The 5,574-nt window shown below is 37.8% G+C and overlaps 1 non-coding gene across 1 annotated transcript; it reads right to left on the bottom strand.

Annotated features, from left to right (window-relative positions):
* Positions 1-4,108: 4,108 nt before the first annotated feature.
* LOC150007548 (small nucleolar RNA SNORA15) lies at positions 4,109-4,252 on the bottom strand. Its single transcript, XR_016512170.1, has one exon. It is a non-coding gene; the product is annotated as a small nucleolar RNA SNORA15 (small nucleolar RNA).
* Between the last annotated feature and the right edge of the window lie 1,322 nt (positions 4,253-5,574).

Here is a 5,574-nt window from a genome sequence, read left to right as displayed (position 1 = left end):
GTATTAAAGCGGCATTTCTGTTCCAGCATGTCAATGAAGAAACACCAGGGGGTTGGATTGCCAACACCTGTGATCTCAATTGACATTTTAATCAGTTCTGCTAGTGGGCAGTAAATAAAAGATACCTTTTCACCAGTAGGATCAAAAAGTCTTAGTATGGTCTAACATTAAAGAACTTCAGAAAAGATGGGCAATACTGTGATTTATAAGAAATATATATTTCTTATATATATTTCAGGGGAGCAAAATACATTTCTCATGTATATTTTATTTTTATCCACAGTTCCTGGTTCTCAGTTCCCAAACCCCTGGGATTTCTTAAGCATAAGAGCAATGGGAGCAACTTTTATTACAATACTTGGTCTCTTACCCTCCATTTCTAAAAATGCTTTAGAGCCACGAAGGCAAAATAGGTATATGTTAATCAGGTGACTTTTGGATGGCACCTAAAGATGGGGACTGGCTGTCAAGAGAACTGCCCATGAATAGAGGGCTGCAACTTTCAGAGTCACCCACTGATTTCTGGGAACAGGTGAGGGGGTGGAGGTTGAATCAATCACTAATGGCCAGTGAGTTCATCGTGCCCATGTAATAATGAAGCCTCCATAAAAACAGAAGGAGGTTTGGAGAGTTTCTGGTTTGGTGAAGATGTGGCGGTTTGGGGATGGTAGCCTTCCTGGACAGGGCATGGAAGCTCCGAGCCCTTTCCCCATGCCTTGCCTCAGGCACCTCTTCCATCTGGCTGTTCCTGAATTACTGACTTCAATGACAAACCTGTACTCTTGTAAGTAAACTGTTTTCTTGAGTTCCGTGAATCAGTCTTGCAAATTAATTAAACCCAAGGAAGGGGCTGTGGAAATCTGTGACTTATAACCAATGAGTCAGTACAGGTAACACCCTAGACTTGTGATTGGCATCTGAAGGGGTGGTGTGTAGTTTCATGGGATTGAGCCCTTAACCAGTGGGATCTGATGCTATCTCTGGGTAGATATCATCAACATAGAGTTAAATTGTAAGACACCCAGCTGGTGTTAGAAAGTGCTTGGTGGTATGTGGGAACCCACATACACACATTGGAATTGGTGTTCAGAACCCTTTTAAGATGGTTGTCTGAATATTTTTTTTAAGTTTTTTAAATTTATCACTGTAAATTGCATTTACTAAACTTCTACATTCAGTGTTAGGCATTAGGGTTCACAATGTTTAATGTCAGATATATGTTCAGAAATGTAACCTAAATTCCCTTGGTTTCTAAATCAATCTCAGTGGAAATGGGGGAAAGGGCAAATGTCAGCATTATTTTTTTCTATTATGAGAACCTGATCTATGTCAAGCAATAAGGGAGTTCTCATTTTTAATGTATTGTCTCATTTAATTATTGTAAAAGTGACATATATTGGACATGTGCCCCATTTTCAGATGAAGAAATTGAAACTCAGAAGTTAAATAACTTGTCCATGGTCCCACATCCTAGTAAAGGAATTTGTAGCCAGATTTTTCTAATTTCCATAATTAAACTCACTCCTTCTCAGTTGCTACCTCTCTCTCATAGGACAGGAGAAGATTCTGATGATATCATTTAGCACAATAGTGTTGTATTTTTAGTCTTTTCTCACTTGACTTTTATTTTTATATTGGTTAATTAAAAACATTTTCTTATAATTAAAATATTATAGTTTGACAAGATAATGAGTTAGTTGCTTTGTTTATAACCCATGCCAATCCCCATGACATGCTAGATATTTTTATAGGGTGAATTCTTTAGTTAACTTTAGTTTTGTAGAAAACACTTGCTCACAAAGATTTATAGTCCCCCATCAGCTTTGTCCTATTTCTTTGGTAAACTAGGGTAGCATCAGGGATCCTTACAATGGACCTGTTCTGTGTCTTGTCTGTGGTGGTGGTCATACAAATTACACGTGACAAAATTGCATAGAATGAAATAAACACAGAGATGAGCCATGTAAAAAGGGTGAACTCTGAATCAGGTTGGCACATGCCATTTATATTAGTTTCCTGGTTGTGATATTGTACTGATTATTTAAGATGTTGCCATTGGGGGACACAAGGGGAAGTGTACACAGGATCTCTCTGTACTGTTTCTTACAACTTCATGTGACTCTTCTACTGCTAACAAAAAGGTTTTTAAAATTATATAGTTTCTGACATCATGTAGAATTCAATCTAGTAATATAAATAAATTACAAAAATACCAGCAGCCGTCCGTCTCGAGAGACGATGGTGTAGCTTCTCAAGAGTCTATCTGCACCGCCGAGAATGGCTGTGCAGTCCAACTCGGGAGTGACACGGTATCTGTCTCCTCCCGTGTTAAATCGACATCTTGCGATGACGCTGGAGTGTCCTCTCCAGTGAAGCTGAAGCTACAGAGCCTGGGCAGGGTGATATGGAGGGTCTGCTGTTGCCCATGCAGCAGACCCCCCCTCTCTTCGCAGCTGAAGGGTCCAAGGGAAAGACGGAGTCAATACAGCTTGGCTTCAGGTGCGCCGCAGGAGTTGCCGGTGTTGACTACAACGTCAAACCGCCTTAGGGACTCCGGCTCCGGATTTTCTGTCGGGGTTTACTCCCTTAGCCTTTCCCCTGAAGAGGTATGCCGCAAGGCAGCGGAGGTTTTTTGGAGTCAGAGTTTTCCTTCTCTGATGTGCCCTGACTGGAAGATCGAACCAGCGACACTTAGCTCGCAGGCCGACGCTCAATCCACTGAGCCAAACCAGCCAGGACAATTACAAAAATAAACACACAAATAATTATATAATAACTACTATAATGTAGTAGGAGGAAAAGTATCTGGTACTATAAATGCATGCAAATATTGGAATCTAGTCTGTACTCAGTGGTCAAGAAAGACCTTCCTGAAGATGTAACATTTAAAGTGAAGCTTAGGAATAAGTAGCAGTTGACCAAAGAAGGAAGGAGGAGAAAGATAAAATATTTTTTCACCTTTGAAAAAGTGATCTCTAAGCAGAGAATAGTGATCATAAGGAAGCTTGATAGAAGGTAATGCTGAAGAAATAGTTTGGGGACAGGTCACATTGGACCTTGTGGTTTATAGTAACTTTCTTATGAAAATAATGGGAGGCCACTAAAATGCTTTAAGCATGGAAGTAATATCAAATTAATACTTTTAAACTATGACTTTCAGTCAGAGAACAGCTTGGTTAGAAAGGATATCTAAAAAATATGCAGAAATAGAAGCTGGCATAGAAGACTAGGTTAGTAATGGGGTTCTTGGATTTGGGTGGGGTAGTGATGATGAGAATAAGTGAATGGATTCAAGAAATACTAGACAGATTTTGTAATGATTTGAATGTGAGATGTTGATATTAAAGATTATACTCAAATTTTTGCATGAGCAATGGAGTGGGTGGAGAAGCCATATTCCCAGGTGGGGAGAATTAAAGGAAGTGCATATCTGAAGTGGCGTAGGGAATGATATGGTTCAATTTTAAATCTAAGATATGGTGCCAATGAAACTTTGAAGTGAGCTTTCACGTAATCAAGTAGATATTTCCACTGGAACACACACTCACAGACAAAGATATACGAGTCAGTGATAAAAGTTCTTGGTCTTTATCCACAAGAAATATATCCCAACATCCCTAGTGGATATCTGAAACCACAGATAGTACCAAACCCCATAGGTACTGTTTCTTCCTGTACATACATACCTATGATAGTGTAACTTATAAATTAGGCATAGTAAGAGATAACAATCACAATAAAATTGAACAATTATAACAATATACTGTAACAAAAGTTATGTGAATGACTTTGGAGGTATAAGTAAGCAAAATAAGGGTTGCTTGAACACAAGCACTGAGATACCGTAACAGTAGATCTGACAACCAGATCACTACAAATTGACTAATGGGCAGGAAGCATATACAGTGTGCACATGCCAAACAACAGAATGATTCACATCTTAGATGGGACAGAGCAGGATGGCACAATATTTTATAATACTACTCAGAATGACATACAATTTAAAACTTATGAATTATTTCTGGAATTTTCCATTTAATATTTTTGGGCCATGGTTAACGCAGTTTACTAAAACCACAGATAAGGGACTAGTTGGGTGATTTTTAAAATTTATATCCCCGTTTAGTAATGAAATACTATGAAAAAAACTTGGCATATCATCATAGCCATTTTTAAGGGAAGACTTTATTTTTGCATGGTCTCTGGCTGTGTAAAGTACTAATGATAAAAAGAACACAGTATTCAGCCCTGCCTTAGATGATAATTAAAGAGGGTATTTACCATCATTAAGAGAGAGAGGGAAGAAAAAGAAACGAAGGGGATCAGAGAAAATTCCTGATAAATTTAAACATTTAAAAGTCAAGAAGGCTTAGAAGAAGCAATCAGAGGAATGAACATCCAATAGTGAAGTGGAGAAGCCAAGAGAAGGGACTATATCAAGGAGAAATAATAAGTGCTTTTAACTATTCTGCTAAGAAGTCAAGTCAGATGAGGCATGGAAAATGGAAATGACTGTTGGATTAGGCAACATGGAAATCATTTATAACTGGGATGAAGAAGAGAAGAAGGAATACAAATGGAGTCAGGCTTGCAACTTCGGATGAAGATAAAGGAGTTGTAGCCAGCTGCTACAGATTTTCTCTACAAAAGTATAGACACTGAGAAAGAAGATTTAAGGAAGGTGTAAAATTGTTGTTGTAGGAGAGGATAGTGAGTAGACTAGAAAATCAACTTAAATACAGATGGTCCCCAGCTTATGATGGTTCAATTTAAAAGTTTTTGGCTTTAGGGTGGTGTGAAAATGGTATGCATTCAGTAGGAACTATATTTTAAATTTTGAATTTTGATCTTTTCCTGGGTCAGTGATATGCGGTGCAATACACTATGATGATACTGGGCAGTTCCCAGTCAACCACGTGATCACAAGAGTAAACAACTAATACTCTACAGTGCACTGTGTTGCCGGCATTTTTTGGATAATGTATTAAGTAAATTACATGAGACGGTCAACATTTTATTATAAAGTAAGCTTTGTGTTAGATGATTTTGCCCATCTGTGGGCTAATGTAAGTGCTCTGAGCATATTGAAGGTAGGCTAGGCTAGCCTAAGCTATGATGGTCAGTAAGTTATGTGTATTAAAAGCAGTTTAGACTAAAGATATTTTCAAGTTGCAATAGGTTCATCATGACAAAACCACATTGTTAGAGCATCTTTACTGTGGTAGATTATTCAAAGTTTAAATAAATGGTAATTACCCAAATTTTCTCTTGATAAGGAACATCAGTATTGCAGAGATGTTAATGCTCTTCATACCTGTCATATTTGATGTGTTAATCAAAATTATTATTGAAATTACAATTGTATTTTTCACTTATAGAGGATTGGAGTGTGTCAGGCACTGGGTTACATGCTCATAAAGCCTTAATCAAAATCACAAGTTCAGGGGAACTTGCAAAATGCCTGGAAAGTTTATCTGAAAAATAAACATGAGAGAATAGCAAAGAAAATTCTGGGAAAGAAAATAGCAGTTGTAGATTAACCAACTATAATTGTGGTTTGCAACAATAGAGAGC

This window comes from Furipterus horrens, unplaced genomic scaffold (genome assembly GCF_987537825.1).
Source record: "Furipterus horrens unplaced genomic scaffold, mFurHor1.1.pri manual_scaffold_6, whole genome shotgun sequence".
In the NCBI taxonomy this organism is placed as follows: domain Eukaryota; kingdom Metazoa; phylum Chordata; class Mammalia; order Chiroptera; family Furipteridae; genus Furipterus; species Furipterus horrens.
This window is presented reverse-complemented; position numbering and strand designations above follow the sequence as displayed.